This window comes from Neoarius graeffei, chromosome 5 (genome assembly GCF_027579695.1).
Source record: "Neoarius graeffei isolate fNeoGra1 chromosome 5, fNeoGra1.pri, whole genome shotgun sequence".
Lineage (NCBI taxonomy): Eukaryota > Metazoa > Chordata > Actinopteri > Siluriformes > Ariidae > Neoarius > Neoarius graeffei.
Window position 1 is genome coordinate 21,627,306 of NC_083573.1, and position 22,545 is coordinate 21,649,850.

Genomic DNA, 22,545 nt, shown 5'->3' on the forward strand with positions numbered 1-22,545 from the left:
TGAAACAGCTAAACTAATGTTCAATCACGTCTTCCGAGTCTTTGGTCTCCCACAGGATATCGTCTCTGACCGGGGGCCCCAGTTCTCCTCCTGAGTGTGGCACGGGTTTGCAAGCTCATCTGAGCCACTGCGAGCCTCTCCTCTGGGTTCCACCCACAGTCCAATGGCCAGACGGAGAGGCTGAACCAGGACCTGGAAGCCACCCTGCGAGGCCTGGCCATGGATAACCTGACATCGTGGAGTACCTGGCTGCCATGGGCAGAGTACACCCACAACACCCTGCAGTCATCAGCCACCAAGCTGTCACCATTCCAGTGCCAATTCGGGTTCCAGCCACCTCTGTTCCTGGACCAGGAGGAGGATGCGGGGGTACCCTCGGTCAACCAATATGTGAGACGGTGTCGCAAGACCTGGAGCAAGGTCAGGAGGACCCTCATCCAGACCTCCAGAACCAACCAGACTCAGGCCAACCGCCATAGAAGACCTGCCCACGCTTTCCGCCCTGGGCAGCGGGTTTAGCTGTCCACCAAGGACCTTCCACTGTGGGTGGAGAACCGCAAGCTTGCTCCTCGCTACATTGGCCCCTTCAAGGTAGTGCACAGGGTGAACCCTGTCGCCTACCGGCTCCAGTTGCCCCGGACTCTGAGGATCAACCCCACATTCCATGTTTCCCTGTTGCGGCCCGTACTGACATCCACATATGCCCCTGCCCCTAGGAATCCCCCACCCCCCCGCATCTTCCAGAGTCAGACTGTGTTCACTGTGCATCACCTGCTTGACTCCCGCTGGGTCTGCGGCGGGCTTCAATATCTGGTAGACTGGGAGGGCTATGGCCCTGAGGAATGCTGTTGGGTCCCCGCCCGGGACATTTTAGATAAAGGACTTTGTCAGGACTTCCATTCGGCCCATCCGGATCGCCCTGGGAACGTCAGGAGATGCTCCTGGGGGGTCCTGTTAGGACTGGGACTGTTTTGGCCTCTAGAGGCCGCTGTTATGTTTATCTTGTCATGTTTGTTTTGGCCTCTAGAGGCCGCCACTGTATTTTGTGTTTGTCTTGATTGCCTGTTTCCTGCCCCACCCTGTTCCTTAATTAGTTTTTGTATAAATACCCCTCTGTTTGTTCCCTTGTCACGGAGTCTTGATACTATGCGTCTAGTGCTAGTGTCCTCTGTCCCACGTATCTTGCCTATGCCCTTGTGTTTTTGATATTTTTGCTTTCTTTGGACTTTGTACCTTTTTGATCTCCTGAGCGTTCAGCATTTTGCCTTTCCTTTTGTTTTTGGACATTTAACCATTGGATATTTTTATTTTGTTTTATCTTCTGAGCTTTTTGATTTTCTTTTTGTTTTTTCCACTGGATTGTAAATAGTGTAAATAAACTTTTTTTTGATACTCTACTTTCGCCTCACACCTCTGCACTTGAGTCATCCCTCTGGTGGCCTAGTGGGGGTTTGCTGGATTATCACACTAACGACCTGGGTTCAAATCCCAGCAAAACCCTAACATAAAGCAAAAGTTTGACAACGAACATTGATTTCGTGGGAAATGCTTATATTTGACAAGTAACAACTTTCTAAGCATGGATTTTCAAGGTTTATACACATTATCATCATACTGGTCATGTTTAACTGTATAAATACATCTGAAACGAGTTTTCAACAAAGTACTCTGAAAAGCAGTTGTTCAGAGTGGGAAAACACACTTTGTCACCGAGTGCAATAAAACAGCTTTCCTAGCGCAGGAGCGCCTTCAGTCCTTCTGGACAGCCATTTCAGTACCAAAAGCAAAAGTTTGACAATGAACAATGATTTCATGTCAAATGCGTGCATATTTGACAAATAACTTTCTAAGGATGGATTTTCATGTTTTCAAGTTTGTCACACATTTTCATCATACTGTAGAGCCCTGCACTACCGCGGGACTCGCGGGACCCGCCACAAAGCAGTGCGGCGCAGGACAAATTTTGAAAGCTCATTGCGGGCGTGGGTGGGAGCAGGAGTGCACATATGCGGGCGCAGGCGGGAGCGGGAGTGCACATATGCAGGCGTGAGCGGTGATAAGCTGCAGTCCCGCTAACTAAAAACGTTTAAAATAAAATTTATAAATTATTAATTTATGTCTATCATATATAATTTGTGCTGGATATTTTATTTGGCATTAATAAAAACATTTTAAGATGCCTAAATTTGCAGAGAGGGTCAGATTGCCAGATTGAGTGAGGAATGGCATCTTAAATTTGCCATTGATCACCCTAATGGGCAATACTTTGATCACTCTAATGACTCGCCATTCACACCCAGCCTCCAGTGACCCACACTAACATGATGCCTCAATGACACCTTAGATGAGCCGGTCATCAGAATTCTGATTCTGATCCAGGAGAGGATAAATAACTCTTGTACGTTTCCGATTCCTTTCCTCTTCCGTGTTTGAGATCTCCAATCATGGCAGAAGAGCAGAGCTCCTTAACTGAAGCTCACAGTGCTTCAAAAGTAAGTGCTGCTTTAAAAAGAGGTACATTTACCGTTAAAAAGTCAAGAGTCCTGAAATCGGACACTTTAGTTAGAAATGCTTTCCAAATGTAAACTGGGTTAGCCTAATGTTTTGTATGGCTGAACAATAACTATACCAAATTTCCACTTGGAATTACGTGCTCGCCTGTCTTTTTTTATTGTTTATTATTATTATTATTATTATTATTATTATTAGAGACACTGACGAAGGCAACAGCCGAAATGTTTGTCTCCTTCTGCTGCTAAAAACAACTGAAAAGAAATGTAACTAAAAGAATAAGTTCAAGAGTGCGATCCATCTCTCCTTTCACACTAATTATTCATAGGAGAAGAGAGAGCGCATAACTTAAATGATTAGCCTACTTAAATAATTATTATTATTAGGTCTACATGCTGCCATTTCAACATTCCGAATTCAGAAACAAGGTAAATAATAACAAACGTGAACGTGAGCTGTAGATATTTATGCTCAAATCCACTCAAAGTAGGGGGCGGGGCACCATCACGCTGTGTCAAGACAAGAACTTTCCTGAGAAATAACGTGAATGTCTGCATCATGCAGGATTTGCAGGCGGGAGCAGGACAAAATATGGCAGGCACGGGCGGGAGCGGGACTGCACAATGTGGGTGCGGGTGGGAGAGGGACTGGAAAATCCGACCTGCGCAGACCTCTATCATACTGGTCATGTTTAACTGCATGAGCACATCTGAAACGAGTTTTTCAACAAAATACTCTGAAAAGCAGTTGTTCAGAGTGGGAAAACACACTTTGTGTCACTGAGTGCATTAAAACATCTTTCCTAATGCTGGAGCACCTTCAGCCCTTCTGTACAGCAGTTTCAGCACCTAAAGCAAAAGTTTGACAACAAACATTGATTTCATGGGAAATGAGAGCATTCGAACATAATTGACAAGTACCAACTTCCTAAGCATGGATTTTCATGTTTTCGAGTTTGTCAGACATTTCCATCATACAGGTCATGTTTAACTGTATAAGCACATCTGAAATGAGTTTTCAACAAAGTAGTCTGAAAAGCAGTTGTTCAGAGTGGGAAAACACAATTTGTGTCACCGAGTGCATTAAAACAGCTTTCCTAGTGCTGGAGCGCCTTCAGCCCTTCTGTACAGCTGTTTCAGCGCCTAAAGCAAAAGTTTGACAATGAACATTGATTTCGTGGCAAATATGGGCAAATGCACTCATTTCCCACAAAATCAATGTTCATTGTCAAACTTTTGCTTTAGGTGTTGTAAAGGCTGTACAGAAAGACTGAAGGCCCTCCTGCCACAGGAAAGCTGTTTTAAAGCACTTGCTGACACAAAGTGTGCTTTCCCAATCTGAACAACTGCTTTTCAGAGTACTTGCTGAAAACTTGTTTCAGATGTGCTTATACAGTTAAACATGACCAGTATGATGATAATGTGTCAAGACCTCAAAAACATGAAAATCTATGCTTAGAAAGTTGTTACTTGTCAAATATGCTTGAATGCACTCATTTCCCATGAAATCAATGTTCGTTGTCAAACTTTTGCTGTAGGCGCTGAAACGGCTGTACAGAAGGACTGAAGCCACTCCTGTCACAGGAAAGCTGTTTTAATGCAGTTGGTGACAGAAAGTGTGTTTTCCCACTCTGAAAAACTGTTTTTGAGAGTACTTTGTTGAAAACTCGTTTCAAATATGCTTTTACAGTTAAACATGGCCAGTATGATGAAAATGTGTGACAAACTCGAAAACATGAAAATCCATGCTTTGGAAGTTGTAACTTGCTAAATATGCACGCATGAACTTATTTTTCACAAAATCAATGTTCGTTGACAAACTTTTGCTTTAGGTGGTGAAACGGCTGGGCAGAAGGACTGAAGGCGCTCCTGCACTTGGAAAGCTGTTTTAATGCACTTGGTGACACAGAGTGTTTTCCATGTGTTAAATGCTCGAAAACATGAAAATCCATGCTTAGAAAGTTGTTACATGTCACATATGCTCAAATGCACTCATTTCACTCAAAATCAATGTTCCTTGTCAAACGTGTGCTTTATGCTCTGAAAAGGCGTTAGAAACAGGCTGAAGGCGCTCCTGCGCTAGGAAAGCTGTTTTCATACACTCGTTGATAGAAAGTGTGTTTTCCCACTCTGAACAAGTGCATATCACAATACTTTGTTGAAAACTCGTTTCAGACGTGCTTTTACAGTTAAAATGACAAATAGGATGAAAATGTGTTAAAAGCTCGAAAACATGAAAATGCATGCTTAGAAAGTTGTTACATGTCACACATGATCGAATACAATCATTTCACTGAAAATCAATGTTCCTTGTCAAACCTTTGCTTTATGCTCTGAAAAGGCGTTAGAAACAGGCTGAAGGCGCTCCTGCGCTAGGAAAGCTGTTTTCATGCACTCGTTGAAACAAAGTGTGTATTCCCACTCTGAACACTTGTTCAGAGTGGGAATACACACTTTGTTTCAACGAGTGCATGAAAACAGCTTTCCTAGCGCAGGAGCGCCTTCAGCCTGAAAGCTTTACATTTTAACTGTAAAAGCACGTCTGAAACGAGTTTTCAACATAGTATTGTGATATGCACTTGCATATCACAATACTATGTTGAAAACTCGTTTCAGACGTGCTTTTACAGTTAAAATGACAAATAGGATGAAAATGTGTTAAAAGCACGAAAACATGAAAATGCATGCTTTGTTACATATCACATATGCTCGAATGCGCTCATTTCACTGAAAATCAATGTTCCTTGTCAAACCTTTGCTTTATGCTCTGAAAAGGCGTTAGAAACAGGCTGAAGGCGCTCCTGCGCTAGGAAAGCTGTTTTCATACACTCGTTGATAGAAAGTGTGTTTTCCCACTCTGAACAAGTGCATATCACAATACTTTGTTGAAAATTCGTTTCAGACGTGCTTTTACAGTTAAAATGACAAATAGGATGAAAATGTGTTAAAAGCTAGAAAACATGAAAATGCATGCTTAGAAAGTTGTTACATGTCACATATGCTCGAATGCGCTCATTTCACTGAAAATCAATGTTCCTTGTCAAGCCTTTGCTGTATGCTCTGAAAAGGCGTTAGAAACAGGCTGAAGGCGCTCCTGCGCTAGGAAAGCTGTTTTCATGCAATCGGTGACACAAAGTGTGTTTTCCCACTCTGAAAAGTGCATACCACAATACTTTGTTGAAGACTCGTTTCAGACGTGCTTTTACAGTTAAAATGACAAATCGGATGAAAATGTGTTAAAAGCTCGAAAACATGAAAATCCATGCTTAGCAAGTTGTTACATGTCACATATGGTCGAATGCACTCATTTCACTTAAAATCAATGTTCCTTGTCAAACGTTTGCTTAATGCTTTGAAAAGGCATTAGAAACAGTTTGAAGGCGCTCCTGCGCTCGGAAAGCTGTTTTCATACACTCGTTGAAGGAGTGTTTTCCCACTCTGAACAAGTGCATATCACAATACTTTGTTGAAAACTCGTTTCAGAAGTGCTTTTACAGTTAAAATGACAAATATGATGAAAATGTGTTAAATGCTCGAAAACATGAAAATCCATGTTTAGAAAGTTGTTCCATGTCACATATGATCGAATACAATCATTTCACTCAAAATCAATGTTCCGTGTCAAACGTGTGCTTTATGCTCTGAAAAGGCGTTAGAAACAGTTTGAAGGCGCTCCTGCGCTCGGAAAGCTGTTTTCATACACGCGTTGAAACAACGTGTGTTTTCCCACTCGGAACAAGTGCATATCACAATACTTTGTTGAAAACTCGTTTCGGACGTGCTTTTACAGTTAAAATGACAAATAGGATGAAAATGTGTTAAAAGCTCGAAAACATGAAAATCCATGTTTAGAAAGTTGTTACATGTCACATATGGTCGAATGCACTCATTTCACTCAAAATCAATGTTCCTTGTAAAACGTTTCCTTTATGCTCTGAAAAGGCGTTAGAAACAGTTTGAAGGCTCTCCTGCGCTAGGAAAGCAGTTTTCATGTACTCGGTGACACAAAGTGTGTTTTCCCACTCTGAACAAGTGTGGGAAAATGACAACCAGGATGAAAATGCGTTAAATGCTCGAAAACATGAAAATCCATACTTAGCAAGTTGTTACATGTCACATGTGATCGAATACAATCATTTCACTCAAAATCAATGTTCCTTGTCAAACGTGTGCTTTATGCTCTGAAAAGGCGTTAGAAACAGGCTGAAGGCGCTCCTGCGCTAGGAAAGCTGTTTTCATACACTCGTTGATAGAAAGTGTGTTTTCCCACTCTGAACAAGTGCATATCACAATACTTTGTTGAAAACTCGTTTCAGACGTGCTTTTACAGTTAAAATGACAAATCGGATGAAAATGTGTTAAAAGCTCGAAAACATGAAAATCCATGCTTAGCAAGTTGTTACATGTCACATATGGTCGAACGCACTCATTTCACTTAAAATCAATGTTCCTTGTCAATCGTTTGCTTTATGCTTTGAAAAGGCGTTAGAAACAGGCTGAAGGCGCTCCTGCGCCAGGAAAGCTGTTTTCATGCACTCGCTGTCACAAAGTGTGTTTTCCCACTCTGAACAAGTGCATATCACAATACTTTGTTGAAAACTCGTTTCAGAAGTGCTTTTACAGTTAAAATGACAAATATGATGAAAATGTGTTAAATGCTCGAAAACATGAAAATCCATGCTTAGCAAGTTGTTCCATGTCACATATGATCGAATACAATCATTTCACTCAAAATCAATGTTCCGTGTCAAACGTGTGCTTTATGCTCTGAAAAGGCGTTAGAAACAGTTTGAAGGCGCTCCTGCGCTCGGAAAGCTGTTTTCATACACTCGTTGAAACAAAGTGTGTTTTCCCACTCGGAACAAGTGCATATCACAATACTTTGTTGAAAACTCGTTTCGGACGTGCTTTTACAGTTAAAATGACAAATCGGATGAAAATGTGTTAAAAGCTCGAAAACATGAAAATGCATGCTTTGTTACATGTCACATATGCTCTAATGCGCTCATTTCACTGAAAATCAATGTTCCTTGTCAAACCTTTGCTTTATGCCCTGAAAAGGCGTTAGAAACAGGCTGAAGGCGCTCCTGCGCTAGGAAAGCTGTTTTCATACACTCGTTGATAGAAAGTGTGTTTTCCCACTTTGAACAAGTGCATATCACAATACTTTGTTGAAAACTCGTTTCAGACGTGCTTTTACAGTTAAAATGACAAGTAGGATGAAAATGTGTTAAAAGCTAGAAAACATGAAAATGCATGCTTAGAAAGTTGTTACATGTCACATATGCTCGAATGCGCTCATTTCACTGAAAATCAATGTTCCTTGTCAAGCCTTTGCTTTATGCTCTGAAAAGGCGTTAGAAACAGGCTGAAGGCGCTCCTGCGCTAGGAAAGCTGTTTTCATGCAATCGGTGACACAAAGTGTGTTTTCCCACTCTGAACAAGTGTGGGAAAATGACAACCAGGATGAAAATGTGTTAAATGCTCGAAAACATGAAAATCCATACTTAGCAAGTTGTTACATGTCACATGTGATCGAATACAATCATTTCACTGAAAATCAATGTTCCTTGTCAAAGGTGTGCTTTATGCTCTGAAAAGGCGTTAGAAACAGGCTGAAGGCGCTCCTGCGCTAGGAAAGCTGTTTTCATACACTCGTTGATAGAAAGTGTGTTTTCCCACTCTGAACAAGTGCATATCACAATACTTTGTTGAAAACTCTTTTCAGACGTGCTTTTACAGTTAAAATGACAAATAGGATGAAAATGTGTTAAAAGCTCGAAAACATGAAAATGCATGCTTAGAAAGTTGTTACATGTCACACATGATCGAATACAATCATTTCACTGAAAATCAATGTTCCTTGTCAAACCTTTGCTTTATGCTCTGAAAAGGCGTTAGAAACAGGCTGAAGGCGCTCCTGCGCTAGGACAGCTGTTTTCATGCACTCGTTGAAACAAAGTGTGTATTCCCACTCTGAACAAGTGCATATCACAATACTATGTTGAAAACTCGTTTCAGACGTGCTTTTACAGTTAAAATGACAAATAGGATGAAAATGTGTTAAAAGCACGAAAACATGAAAATGCATGCTTTGTTACATGTCACATATGCTCTAATGCGCTCATTTCACTGAAAATCAATCTTCCTTGTCAAACCTTTGCTTTATGCTCTGAAAAGGTGTTAGAAACAGGCTGAAGGCGCTCCTGCGCTAGGAAAGCTGTTTTCATACACTCGTTGATAGAAAGTGTGTTTTCCCACTTTGAACAAGTGCATATCACAATACTTTGTTGAAAACTCGTTTCAGACGTGCTTTTACAGTTAAAATGACAAATAGGATGAAAATGTGTTAAAAGCTAGAAAACATGAAAATGCATGCTTAGAAAGTTGTTACATGTCACATATGCTCGAATGCGCTCATTTCACTGAAAATCAATGTTCCTTGTCAAGCCTTTGCTGTATGCTCTGAAAAGGCGTTAGAAACAGGCTGAAGGCGCTCCTGCGCTAGGAAAGCTGTTTTCATGCAATCGGTGACACAAAGTGTGTTTTCCCACTCTGAAAAGTGCATACCACAATACTTTGTTGAAGACTCGTTTCAGACGTGCTTTTACAGTTAAAATGACAAATCGGATGAAAATGTATTAAAAGCTCGAAAACATGAAAATCCATGCTTAGCAAGTTGTTACATGTCACATATGGTCGAATGCACTCATTACACTTAAAATCAATGTTCCTTGTCAAACGTTTGCTTAATGCTTTGAAAAGGCGTTAGAAACAGTTTGAAGGCGCTCCTGCGCTCGGAAAGCTGTTTTCATACACTCGTTGAAACAAAGTGTGTTTTCCCACTCGGAACAAGTGCATATCACAATACTTTGTTGAAAACTCGTTTCGGACGTGCTTTTACAGTTAAAATGACAAATAGGATGAAAATGTGTTAAAAGCTCGAAAACATGAAAATCCATGTTTAGAAAGTTGTAACATGTCACATATGCTCGAATGCGCTTATTTCACTGAAAATCAATGTTCCTTGTCAAACTTTGGATTTATGCTCTGAAAAGGCGTTAGAAACAGGCGGAAGTCGTTCCTGCACTAGGAAAGCTGTTTTCATGCACTCGTTGAAACAAAGTGTGTATTCCCACTCTGAACAAGTGTGGGAAAATGACAACCAGGATGAAAATGTGTTAAAAGCTCGAAAACATGAAAATCCATGCTTAGCAAGTTGTTACATGTCACATATGGTCGAATGCGCTCATTTCACTTAAAAATCAATGTTCCTTGTCAAACGTTTGCTTTATGCTTTGAAAAGGCGTTAGAAACAGGCTGAAGGCGCTCCTTCGCTAGGAAAGCTGTTTTCATACACTCGTTGATAGAAAGTGTGTTTTCCCACTCTGAACAAGTGCATATCACAATACTTTGTTGAAAACTCGTTTCAGAAGTGCTTTTACAGTTAAAATGACAAATATGATGAAAATGTGTTAAATGCTCGAAAACATGAAAATCCATGCTTAGCAAGTTGTTCCATGTCACATATGATCGAATACAATCATTTCACTCAAAATCAATGTTCCGTGTCAAACGTGTGCTTTATGCTCTGAAAAGGCGTTAGAAACAGTTTGAAGGCGCTCCTGCGCTCGGAAAGCTGTTTTCATACACTCGTTGAAACAAAGTGTGTTTTCCCACTCGGAACAAGTGCATATCACAATACTTTGTTGAAAACTCGTTTCGGACGTGCTTTTACAGTTAAAATGACAAATCGGATGAAAATGTGTTGAAAGCTCGAAAACATGAAAATCCATGCTTAGCAAGTTGTTTTCATGCACTCGTTGATAGAAAGTGTGTTTTCCCACTCTGAACAAGTGCATATCACAATACTTTGTTGAAGACTCGTTTCAGACGTGCTTTTACAGTTAAAATGACAAATCGGATGAAAATGTGTTGAAAGCTCGAAAACATGAAAATCCATGCTTAGCAAGTTGTTACATGTCACATATGGTCGAATGCACTCATTTCACTTAAAATCAATGTTCCTTGTCAAACGTTTGCTTTATGCTTTGAAAAGGCGTTAGAAACAGGCTGAAGGCGCGCCTGCGCCAGGAAAGCTGTTTTCATGCACTCGCTGTCACAAAGTGTGTTTTCCCACTCTGAACAAGTGCAAATCACAATACACTCTAAAAAATAATGGGGCCAGTACTGGTTCTTCAGGGTGATGCCATAGAAGAACCTTTTTCAGGGCTTCAAAGAACTGTTCATGCAACAGTTCTTTAAAGAACCATTTAAACCATTTGTTTGAGCAGTGAAGACAGATTTGTGTAAACATAGCCTATGTGCATTGACCAGCAAATGGTAAGAGAATGCCAGGCTCTGAAGAACCATTTCCAATGTGAAGAACCTTTCGCATAATGTAATGGTTCATCACAGAGTTTTGACTCTCCATGGAACCATCCAGAGATTTGAAGAACCACTGAAGCACCTTTATTTTTTAGAGTGTACTTTGTTGAAAACTCGTTTCAGAAGTGCTTTTACAGTTAAAATGACAACCAGGATGAAAATGTGTTAAATGCTCGAAAACATGAAAATCCATGCTTAGCAAGTTGTTCCATGTCACATATGATCGAATACAATCATTTCACTCAAAATCAATGTTCCGTGTCAAACGTGTGCTTTATGCTCTGAAAAGGCGTTAGAAACAGTTTGAAGGCGCTCCTGCGCTCGGAAAGCTGTTTTCATACACTCGTTGAAACAAAGTGTGTTTTCCCACTCGGAACAAGTGCATATCACAATACTTTGTTGAAAACTCGTTTCGGACGTGCTTTTACAGTTAAAATGACAAATAGGATGAAAATGTGTTAAAAGCTCGAAAACATGAAAATCCATGCTTAGAAAGTTGTTCCATGTCACATATGCTCGAATGCACTCAAAATCAATGTTCCTTGTAAAACGTTTCCTTTATGCTCTGAAAAGGCGTTAGAACCAGTTTGAAGGCGCTCCTGCGCTAGGAAAGCAGTTTTCATGCACTCGGTGACACAAAGTGTGTTTGCCCACTCTGAACAAGTGTGGGAAAATGACAACCAGGATGAAAATGTGTTAAATGCTCGAAAACATGAAAATCCATGCTTAGCAAGTTGTTCCATGTCACATATGATCGAATACAATCATTTCACGCAAAATCAATGTTCCGTGTCAAACGTGTGCTTTATGCTCTGAAAAGGCGTTAGAAACAGTTTGAAGGCGCTCCTGCGCTCGGAAAGCTGTTTTCATACACTCGTTGAAACAAAGTGTTTTCCCACTCGGAACAAGTGCATATCACAATACTTTGTTGAAAACTCGTTTCGGACGTGCTTTTACAGTTAAAATGACAAATAGGATGAAAATGTGTTAAAAGCTCGAAAACATGAAAATCCATGTTTAGAAAGTTGTTACATGTCACATATGCTCGAATGCACTCATTTCACTCAAAATCAATGTTCCTTGTAAAACGTTTCCTTTATGCTCTGAAAAGGCGTTAGAACCAGTTTGAAGGCGCTCCTGCGCTAGGAAAGCAGTTTTCATGCACTCGGTGACACAAAGTGTGTTTGCCCACTCTGAACAAGTGTGGGAAAATGACAACCAGGATGAAAATGTGTTAAATGATCGAAAAAATGAAAATCCATGCTTAGTAAGTTGTTACATGTTACATATGATCGAATCTACAATCATTTCACTCAAAATCAATGTTCCTTGTAAAACGTGTGCTCTATGCTCTGAAAAGGCGTTAGAAACAGTGTGAAGGCGCCCCTGCACTAGGAAAGCTGTTTTCATGCACTCGCTGTCACAAAGTGTGTTTTCCCACTCTGAACAAGTGCACATACTTTGTTGAAAACTCGTTTCAGACGTGCTTTTCCAGTTAAAATGACAACCAGGATGAAAATGTGTTAAAAGCTCGAAAACATGAAAATCCATGCTTAGCAAGTTGTTACATGTCACATATGGTCGAATGCGCTCATTTCACTTAAAATCAATGTTCCTTGTCAAACGTTTGCTTTATGCTCTGAAAAGGCGTTAGAAACAGGCTGAAGGCGCTCCTGCGCTAGGAAAGCTGTTTTCATACACTCGTTGATGAAAGTGTGTTTTCCCACTCTGAACAAGTGCATATCACAATACTTTGTTGAAAACTCGTTTCGGACGTGCTTTTACAGTTAAAATGTCAAATAGGATGAAAATGTGTTAAAAGCTCGAAAACATGAAAATCCATGCTTAGAAAATTGTTACATGTCACATATGCTCGAATGCACTCATTTCACTCAAAATCAATGTTCCTTGTAAAACGTTTCCTTTATGCTCTGAAAAGGCGTTAGAACCAGTTTGAAGGCGCTCCTGCGCTAGGAAAGCAGTTTTCATGCACTCGGTGACACAAAGTGTGTTTGCCCACTCTGAACAAGTGTGGGAAAATGACAACCAGGATGAAAATGTGTTAAATGCTCGAAAACATGAAAATCCATACTTAGCAAGTTGTTACATGTCACATGTGATCGAATACAATCATTTCACTCAAAATCAATGTTCCTTGTCAAACGTGTGCTTTATGCTCTGAAAAGGCGTTAGAAACAGGCTGAAGGCGCTCCTGCGCTAGGAAAGCTGTTTTCATACACTCGTTGATAGAAAGTGTGTTTTCCCACTCTGAACAAGTGCATATCACAATACTTTGTTGAAAACTCGTTTCGGACGTGCTTTTACAGTTAAAATGTCAAATAGGATGAAAATGTGTTAAAAGCTCGAAAACATGAAAATCCATGTTTAGAAAGTTGTTACATGTCACATATGCTCGAATGCACTCATTTCACTCAAAATCAATGTTCCTTGTAAAACGTTTCCTTTATGCTCTGAAAAGGCGTTAGAACCAGTTTGAAGGCGCTCCTGCGCTAGGAAAGCAGTTTTCATGCACTCGGTGACACAAAGTGTGTTTGCCCACTCTGAACAAGTGTGGGAAAATGACAACCAGGATGAAAATGTGTTAAATGCTCGAAAACATGAAAATCCATACTTAGCAAGTTGGTACATGTCACATGTGATCGAATACAATCATTTCACTCAAAATCAATGTTCCTTGTAAAACGTGTGCTTTATGCTCTGAAAAGGCGTTAGAAACAGGCTGAAGGCGCTCCTGCGCTAGGAAAGCTGTTTTCATACACTCGTTGATAGAAAGTGTGTTTTCCCACTCTGAACAAGTGCATATCACAATACTTTGTTGAAAACTCGTTTCGGACGTGCTTTTACAGTTAAAATGTCAAATAGGATGAAAATGTGTTAAAAGCTCGAAAACATGAAAATCCATGTTTAGAAAGTTGTTACATGTCACATATGCTCGAATGCACTCATTTCACTCAAAATCAATGTTCCTTGTAAAACGTTTCCTTTATGCTCTGAAAAGGCGTTAGAACCAGTTTGAAGGCGCTCCTGCGCTAGGAAAGCAGTTTTCATGCACTCGGTGACACAAAGTGTGTTTGCCCACTCTGAACAAGTGTGGGAAAATGACAACCAGGATGAAAATGTGTTAAATGCTCGAAAAAATGAAAATCCATGCTTAGTAAGTTGTTACATGTTACATATGATCGAATCTACAATCATTTCACTCAAAATCAATGTTCCTTGTAAAACGTGTGCTCTATGCTCTGAAAAGGCGTTAGAAACAGTGTGAAGGCGCCCCTGCGCTAGGAAAGCTGTTTTCATGCACTCGCTGTCACAAAGTGTGTTTTCCCACTCTGAACAAGTGCACATACTTTGTTGAAAACTCGTTTCAGACGTGCTTTTCCAGTTAAAATGACAACCAGGATGAAAATGTGTTAAAAGCTCGAAAACATGAAAATCCATGCTTAGCAAGTTGTTACATGTCACATATGGTCGAATGCGCTCATTTCACTTAAAATCAATGTTCCTTGTCAAACGTTTGCTTCATGCTCTGAAAAGGCGTTAGAAACAGGCTGAAGGCGCTCCTGCGCTAGGAAAGCTGTTTTCATACACTCGTTGATGAAAGTGTGTTTTCCCACTCTGAACAAGTGCATATCACAATACTTTGTTGAAAACTCGTTTCGGACGTGCTTTTACAGTTAAAATGTCAAATAGGATGAAAATGTGTTAAAAGCTCGAAAACATGAAAATCCATGTTTAGAAAGTTGTTACATGTCACATATGCTCGAATGCACTCATTTCACTCAAAATCAATGTTCCTTGTAAAACGTTTCCTTTATGCTCTGAAAAGGCGTTAGAACCAGTTTGAAGGCGCTCCTGCGCTAGGAAAGCAGTTTTCATGCACTCGGTGACACAAAGTGTGTTTGCCCACTCTGAACAAGTGTGGGAAAATGACAACCAGGATGAAAATGTGTTAAATGCTCGAAAACATGAAAATCCATACTTAGCAAGTTGTTACATGTCACATGTGATCGAATACAATCATTTCACTCAAAATCAATGTTCCTTGTCAAACGTGTGCTTTATGCTCTGAAAAGGCGTTAGAAACAGGCTGAAGGCGCTCCTGCGCTAGGAAAGCTGTTTTCATACACTCGTTGATAGAAAGTGTGTTTTCCCACTCTGAACAAGTGCATATCACAATACTTTGTTGAAAACTCGTTTCAGACGTGCTTTTACAGTTAAAATGACAAATCGGATGAAAATGTGTTAAAAGCTCGAAAACATGAAAATGCATGCTTAGAAAGTTGTTCCATGTCACATATGCTCGAATGCGCTCATTTCACTGAAAATCAATGTTCCTTGTCAAGCCTTTGCTTTATGCTCTGAAAAGGCGTTAGAAACAGTTTGAAGGCGCTCCTGCGCTAGGAAAGCTGTTTTCATACACTCGTTGAAGGAGTGTTTTCCGACTCTGAACAAGTGCATATCATAATACTTTGTTGAAAATTCGTTTCAGACGTGCTTTTACAGTTAAAATGACAAATAGGATGAAAATGTGTTAAAAGCTCGAAAACATGAAAATGCATGCTTAGAAAGTTGTGACATGTCACATATGCTCGAATGCGCTCATTTCACTGAAAATCAATGTTCCTTGTCAAGCCTTTGCTTTATGCTCTGAAAAGGCGTTAGAAACAGGCTGAAGGCGCTCCTGCGCTAGGAAAGCTGTTTTCATGCACTCGGTGACACAAAGTGTGTTTTCCCACTCTGAAAAGTGCATACCACAATACTTTGTTGAAGACTCGTTTCAGACGTGCTTTTACAGTTAAAATGACAAATCGGATGAAAATGTGTTAAAAGCTCGAAAACATGAAAATCCATGCTTAGCAAGTTGTTACATGTCACATATGGTCGAATGCACTCATTTCACTCAAAATCAATGTTCCTTGTCAAACGTTTGCTTTATGCTTTGAAAAGGCGTTAGAAACAGGCTGAAGGCGCTCCTGCGCCAGGAAAGCTGTTTTCATGCACTCGCTGTCACAAAGTGTGTTTTCCCACTCTGAACAAGTGCATATCACAATACTTTGTTGAAAACTCGTTTCAGAAGTGCTTTTACAGTTAAAATGACAAATATGATGAAAATGTGTTAAATGCTCGAAAACATGAAAATCCATGTTTAGAAAGTTGTTCCATGTCACATATGCTCGAATGCGCTCATTTCACTGAAAATCAATGTTCCTTGTCAAGCCTTTGCTTTATGCTCTGAAAAGGCGTTAGAAACAGGCTGAAGGCACTCCTGCGCTAGGAAAGCTGTTTTCATGCACTCGGTGACACAAAGTGTGTTTTCCCACTCTGAAAAGTGCATACCACAATACTTTGGGGAAGACTCGTTTCAGAGGTGCTTTTACAGTTAAAATGACAAATCGGATGAAAATGTGTTAAAAGCACGAAAACATGAAAATCCATGCTTAGCAAGTTTTTACATGTCACATATGGTCGAACGCACTCATTTCACTTAAAATCAATGTTCCTTGTCAATCGTTTGCTTTATGCTTTGAAAAGGCGTTAGAAACAGGCTAAAGGCGCTCCTGCGCCAGGAAAGCTGTTTTCATGCACTCGCTGTCACAAAGTGTGTTTTCCCACTCTGAACAAGTGCATATCACAATACTTTGTTGAAAAGTCGTTTCAGAAGTGCTTTTACAGTTAAAATGACAAATATGATGAAAATGTGTTAAATGCTCGAAAACATGAAAATCCATGTTTAGAAAGTTGTGACATGTCACATATGATCGAATACAATCATTTCACTCAAAATCAATGTTCCGTGTCAAACGTGTGCTTTATGCTCTGAAAAGGCGTTAGAAACAGTTTGAAGGCGCTCCTGCGCTCGGAAAGCTGTTTTCATACACGCGTTGAAACAACGTGTGTTTTCCCACTCGGAACAAGTGCATATCACAATACTTTGTTGAAAACTCGTTTCGGACGTGCTTTTACAGTTAAAATGACAAATAGGATGAAAATGTGTTAAAAGCTCGAAAACATGAAAATCCATGCTTAGAAAGTTGTTACATGTCACATATGCTCGAATGCACTCATTTCACTCAAAATCAATGTTCCTTGTAAAACGTTTCCTTTATGCTCTGAAAAGGCGTTAGAACCAGTTTGAAGGCGCTCCTGCGCTAGGAAAGCAGTTTTCATGCACTCGGTGACACAAAGTGTGTTTGCCCACTCTGAACAAGTGTGGGAAAATGACAACCAGGATGAAAATGTGTTAAATGCTCGAAAACATGAAAATCCATACTTAGCAAGTTGTTACATGTCACATGTGATCGAATACAGTCATTTCACTCAAAATCAATGTTCCTTGTCAAACGTGTGCTTTATGCTCTGAAAAGGCGTTAGAAACAGGCTGAAGGCGCTCCTGCGCTAGGAAAGCTGTTTTCATACACTCGTTGATAGAAAGTGTGTTTTCCCACTCTGAACAAGTGCATATCACAATACTTTGTTGAAAACTCGTTTCGGACGTGCTTTTACAGTTAAAATGTCAAATAGGATGAAAATGTGTTAAAAGCTCGAAAACATGAAAATCCATGTTTAGAAAGTTGTTACATGTCACATATGCTCGAATGCACTCATTTCACTCAAAATCAATGTTCCTTGTAAAACGTTTCCTTTATGCTCTGAAAAGGCGTTAGAACCAGTTTGAAGGCGCTCCTGCGCTAGGAAAGCAGTTTTCATGCACTCGGTGACACAAAGTGTGTTTTCCCACTCTGAACAAGTGTGGGAAAATGACAACCAGGATGAAAATGTGTTAAATGCTCGAAAACATGAAAATGCATGCTTAGAAAGTTGTTCCATGTCACATATGCTCGAATGCGCTCATTTCACTGAAAATCAATGTTCCTTGTCAAGCCTTTGCTTTATGCTCTGAAAAGGCGTTAGAAACAGGCTGAAGGCGCTCCTGCGCTAGGAAAGCTGTTTTCATGCACTCGTTGATAGAAAGTGTGTTTTCCCACTCTGAACAAGTGCATATCACAATACTTTGTTGAAAACTCGTTTCAGACGTGCTTTTACAGTTAAAAGGACAAATAGGATGAAAATGTGTTAAAAGCTCGAAAACATGAAAATGCATGCTTAGAAAGTTGTGACATGTCACATATGCTCGAATGCGCTCATTTCACTGAAAATCAATGTTCCTTGTCAAGCCTTTGCTTTATGCTCTGAAAAGGCGTTAGAAACAGGCTGAAGGCGCTCCTGCGCTAGGAAAGCTGTTTTCATGCACTCGGTGACACAAAGTGTGTTTTCCCACTCTGAAAAGTGCATACCACAATACTTTGTTGAAGACTCGTTTCAGACGTGCTTTTACAGTTAAAATGACAAATCGGATGAAAATGTGTTGAAAGCTCGAAAACATGAAAATCCATGCTTAGCAAGTTGTTACATGTCACATATGGTCGAATGCACTCATTTCACTTAAAATCAATGTTCCTTGTCAAACGTTTGCTTTATGCTTTGAAAAGGCGTTAGAAACAGGCTGAAGGCGCGCCTGCGCCAGGAAAGCTGTTTTCATGCACTCGCTGTCACAAAGTGTGTTTTCCCACTCTGAACAAGTGCAAATCACAATACACTCTAAAAAATAATGGGGCCAGTACTGGTTCTTCAGGGTGATGCCATAGAAGAACCTTTTTCAGGGCTTCAAAGAACTGTTCATGCAACAGTTCTTTAAAGAACCATTTAAACCATTTGTTTGAGCAGTGAAGACAGATTTGTGTAAACATAGCCTATGTGCATTGACCAGCAAATGGTAAGAGAATGCCAGGCTCTGAAGAACCATTTCCAATGTGAAGAACCTTTCGCATAATGTAATGGTTCATCACAGAGTTTTGACTCTCCATGGAACCATCCAGAGATTTGAAGAACCACTGAAGCACCTTTATTTTTTAGAGTGTACTTTGTTGAAAACTCGTTTCAGAAGTGCTTTTACAGTTAAAATGACAACCAGGATGAAAATGTGTTAAATGCTCGAAAACATGAAAATCCATGCTTAGCAAGTTGTTCCATGTCACATATGATCGAATACAATCATTTCACTCAAAATCAATGTTCCGTGTCAAACGTGTGCTTTATGCTCTGAAAAGGCGTTAGAAACAGTTTGAAGGCGCTCCTGCGCTCGGAAAGCAGTTTTCATACACTCGTTGAAACAAAGTGTGTTTTCCCACTCGGAACAAGTGCATATCACAATTCTTTGTTGAAAACTCGTTTCGGACGTGCTTTTACAGTTAAAATGACAAATAGGATGAAAATGTGTTAAAAGCTCGAAAACATGAAAATCCATGCTTAGAAAGTTGTTCCATGTCACATATGCTCGAATGCACTCAAAATCAATGTTCCTTGTAAAACGTTTCCTTTATGCTCTGAAAAGGCGTTAGAACCAGTTTGAAGGCGCTCCTGCGCTAGGAAAGCAGTTTTCATGCACTCGGTGACACAAAGTGTGTTTGCCCACTCTGAACAAGTGTGGGAAAATGACAACCAGGATGAAAATGTGTTAAATGCTCGAAAACATGAAAATCCATGCTTAGCAAGTTGTTCCATGTCACATATGATCCAATACAATCATTTCACGCAAAATCAATGTTCCGTGTCAAACGTGTGCTTTATGCTCTGAAAAGGCGTTAGAAACAGTTTGAAGGCGCTCCTGCGCTCGGAAAGCTGTTTTCATACACTCGTTGAAACAAAGTGTGTTTTCCCACTCGGAACAAGTGCATATCACAATACTTTGTTGAAAACTCGTTTCGGACGTGCTTTTACAGTTAAAATGACAAATAGGATGAAAATGTGTTAAAAGCTCGAAAACATGAAAATCCATGTTTAGAAAGTTGTTACATGTCACATATGCTTGAATGCACTCATTTCACTCAAAATCAATGTTCCTTGTAAAACGTTTCCTTTATGCTCTGAAAAGGCGTTAGAACCAGTTTGAAGGCGCTCCTGCGCTAGGAAAGCAGTTTTCATGCACTCGGTGACACAAAGTGTGTTTGCCCACTCTGAACAAGTGTGGGAAAATGACAACCAGGATGAAAATGTGTTAAATGCTCGAAAAAATGAAAATCCATGCTTAGTAAGTTGTTACATGTTACATATGATCGAATCTACAATCATTTCACTCAAAATCAATGTTCCTTGTAAAACGTGTGCTCTATGCTCTGAAAAGGCGTTAGAAACAGTGTGAAGGCGCCCCTGCGCTAGGAAAGCTGTTTTCATGCACTCGCTGTCACAAAGTGTGTTTTCCCACTCTGAACAAGTGCACATACTTTGTTGAAAACTCGTTTCAGACGTGCTTTTCCAGTTAAAATGACAACCAGGATGAAAATGTGTTAAAAGCTCGAAAACATGAAAATCCATGCTTAGCAAGTTGTTACATGTCACATATGGTCGAATGCGCTCATTTCACTTAAAATCAATGTTCCTTGTCAAACGTTTGCTTTATGCTCTGAAAAGGCGTTAGAAACAGGCTGAAGGCGCTCCTGCGCTAGGAAAGCTGTTTTCATACACTCGTTGACGAAAGTGTGTTTTCCCACTCTGAACAAGTGCATATCACAATACTTTGTTGAAAACTCGTTTCGGACGTGCTTTTACAGTTAAAATGTCAAATAGGATGAAAATGTGTTAAAAGCTCGAAAACATGAAAATCCATGCTTAGAAAGTTGTTACATGTCACATATGCTCGAATGCACTCATTTCACTCAAAATCAATGTTCCTTGTAAAACGTTTCCTTTATGCTCTGAAAAGGCGTTAGAACCAGTTTGAAGGCGCTCCTGCGCTAGGAAAGCAGTTTTCATGCACTCGGTGACACAAAGTGTGTTTGCCCACTCTGAACAAGTGTGGGAAAATGACAACCAGGATGAAAATGTGTTAAATGCTCGAAAACATGAAAATCCATACTTAGCAAGTTGTTACATGTCACATGTGATCGAATACAATCATTTCACTCAAAATCAATGTTCCTTGTCAAACGTGTGCTTTATGCTCTGAAAAGGCGTTAGAAACAGGCTGAAGGCGCTCCTGCGCTAGGAAAGCTGTTTTCATACACTCGTTGATAGAAAGTGTGTTTTCCCACTCTGAACAAGTGCATATCACAATACTTTGTTGAAAACTCGTTTCGGACGTGCTTTTACAGTTAAAATGTCAAATAGCATGAAAAAGTGTTAAAAGCTCGAAAACATGAAAATCCATGTTTAGAAAGTTGTTACATGTCACATATGCTCGAATGCACTCATTTCACTCAAAATCAATGTTCCTTGTAAAACGTTTCCTTTATGCTCTGAAAAGGCGTTAGAACCAGTTTGAAGGCGCTCCTGCGCTAGGAAAGCAGTTTTCATGCACTCGGTGACACAAAGTGTGTTTGCCCACTCTGAACAAGTGTGGGAAAATGACAACCAGGATGAAAATGTGTTAAATGCTCGAAAAAATGAAAATCCATGCTTAGTAAGTTGTTACATGTTACATATGATCGAATCTACAATCATTTCACTCAAAATCAATGTTCCTTGTAAAACGTGTGCTCTATGCTCTGAAAAGGCGTTAGAAACAGTGTGAAGGCGCCCCTGCGCTAGGAAAGCTGTTTTCATGCACTCGCTGTCACAAAGTGTGTTTTCCCACTCTGAACAAGTGCACATACTTTGTTGAAAACTCGTTTCAGACGTGCTTTTCCAGTTAAAATGACAACCAGGATGAAAATGTGTTAAAAGCTCGAAAACATGAAAATGCATGCTTAGAAAGTTGTTCCATGTCACATATGCTCGAATGCGCTCATTTCACTGAAAATCAATGTTCCTTGTCAAGCCTTTTCTTTATGCTCTGAAAAGGCGTTAGAAACAGTTTGAAGGCGCTCCTGCGCTAGGAAAGCTGTTTTCATACACTCGTTGAAGGAGTGTTTTCCGACTCTGAACAAGTGCATATCATAATACTTTGTTGAAAATTCGTTTCAGACGTGCTTTTACAGTTAAAATGACAAATAGGATGAAAATGTGTTAAAAGCTCGAAAACATGAAAATGCATGCTTAGAAAGTTGTGACATGTCACATATGCTCGAATGCGCTCATTTCACTGAAAATCAATGTTCCTTGTCAAGCCTTTGCTTTATGCTCTGAAAAGGCGTTAGAAACAGGCTGAAGGCGCTCCTGCGCTAGGAAAGCTGTTTTCATGCACTCGGTGACACAAAGTGTGTTTTCCCACTCTGAAAAGTGCATACCACAATACTTTGTTGAAGACTCGTTTCAGACGTGCTTTTACAGTTAAAATGACAAATCGGATGAAAATGTGTTAAAAGCTCGAAAACATGAAAATCCATGCTTAGCAAGTTGTTACATGTCACATATGGTCGAATGCACTCATTTCACTCAAAATCAATGTTCCTTGTCAAACGTTTGCTTTATGCTTTGAAAAGGCGTTAGAAACAGGCTGAAGGCGCTCCTGCGCCAGGAAAGCTGTTTTCATGCACTCGCTGTCACAAAGTGTGTTTTCCCACTCTGAACAAGTGCATATCACAATACTTTGTTGAAAACTCGTTTCAGAAGTGCTTTTACAGTTAAAATGACAAATATGATGAAAATGTGTTAAATGCTCGAAAACATGAAAATCCATGTTTAGAAAGTT